Consider the following 1,626-nt stretch of genomic DNA (forward strand, 5'->3'; position numbering starts at 1 on the left):
CCCCCCCTCCTCTCGCTCCTCACTTGTACCCCAGGCCCACCGGCCTGCTCTGTGAGTTGCCTTGTTTGTGATGGACTGGTTACAGAGGGTCAGCGGGGAGTGGTGACTCTCACTGTGTTTCAGCCCTGGGTTTCCACAGTTCCAACTCTGTCCCAACATCGCAACTCTCTCTGCGATAAAGAGATTACACACCTTGTTCTCCATTTCAAACCCGCGCCTGTTGCAGTGTAATGGCTGTGATGTTTCTGTGTCTGTCATGACTCCTTTCAGAATAGTTGTTCCTTTTGGATTGTCTGCCTCTGCTCTGCACTGGGCTATAATAGATGGATTTACTCAGTGTCTGAGTGCCAGGGTTTGCCAGGGGCGGGAGACCTTGTCGGGTTGCTGACCGTCCTGAAGGGAGCCAGGGCTCCAAACAGCTTTGTTCCGAGAGCGCATGTGTACCACTCAGAAGATTAGTGAACCCTTGAGGAAGTTCAGGGCCATCGCTGACAGAGTACTTTAGGGGGAGGGGGGTGTCAAGCTCCCAGCTGCATTCCCTGCAATGTAGCAGCCTTGTGCTTGCGAGAGTGCTGCTTGTGAGCAGGGATGGAAGGTGTGATCAGGCTGTATCCGTGTTGGGTGGGTCAGTGTGACTGGGGTGTACCGTGCTGGGTGTGTCTGTGTGACTGGGGTGTACCGTGTTGGGTGGGTCAGTCTGACTGGGCTGTTAGTTTTTGGTCATGCTGCCTGTATCCAGCTGAAATGTGTGTTTGAATTCCGGGAAGGGAGGTGTGGAGTGAAATCCTGTCCGTGTTGGAAGCTGTCAGCATTGTCTGTCGGGCCCACAGTTAATCCTGTCAGTGTTGGAGAGCAAGGGGAACTCATTCAGCCCCTCGATCTGTTACCCCAGTGACCTGTCCCTTAGCTCCATATCCCGCAATGTCTTTCGGTTGGAAAGATGTTGATCTCACATCTAAAATGACAAATTGGGCTGCTATGTTATTTACTTTGTGGCTGCAAATCCTCCACCCTCTGGTCTGAAAAAGTCTTGGAAGTTCTCTCCTGAATTGTCCGTCTCTGATATGACGTTTATGTTCCTCCCTGGCCACCGCTCCCTGTCAGCTGAACAGAGTTTTTTCTTCTCTCTTCCTTCCCTTCGGAATCCCACCATCACATTCTCTAAAGCCTCACTCAGATTCCTCATTCACCTTCTCGACAGGAGGGGAAGCCAGCCCCAGCTCATGTTGTCTTTCCTTCTAACCTGATGGTGGATTTTGCTTTGGTAATGTTGGTGAGTGTTTATAAAGACACTGAGCCCTGTGCCCAGTTGCATCTTGGTGTGAAGAAGTGACCCATGGAGCGTATCAGTTCGCCCAGCAGCTGCACATCTCCATCGGCAGGTCCCTCCCCCAGAGCCACTTTACTGAGAGAAGGGCCTGAGAGCCTATTACACCCTTTCCCGAGGGTAGGTCACCCACAATCTACCCCAGGGCAAACAGAGATCAGCCAGAACTCCCACCCCCCATCTCCTACCTTGGGAATCAGGCAAGGATGTAAAGTCTGTGAGGGGGAGGGTCCACGGAGAGGGATGTCTGTGAGGGGGGGACAGCGGGAGGGAGTGTGTGAGGGGGGGACAGGGGAGGG

The sequence above is a fragment of the Chiloscyllium plagiosum genome, chromosome 43 (genome assembly GCF_004010195.1).
Source record: "Chiloscyllium plagiosum isolate BGI_BamShark_2017 chromosome 43, ASM401019v2, whole genome shotgun sequence".
Taxonomy (NCBI): domain Eukaryota; kingdom Metazoa; phylum Chordata; class Chondrichthyes; order Orectolobiformes; family Hemiscylliidae; genus Chiloscyllium; species Chiloscyllium plagiosum.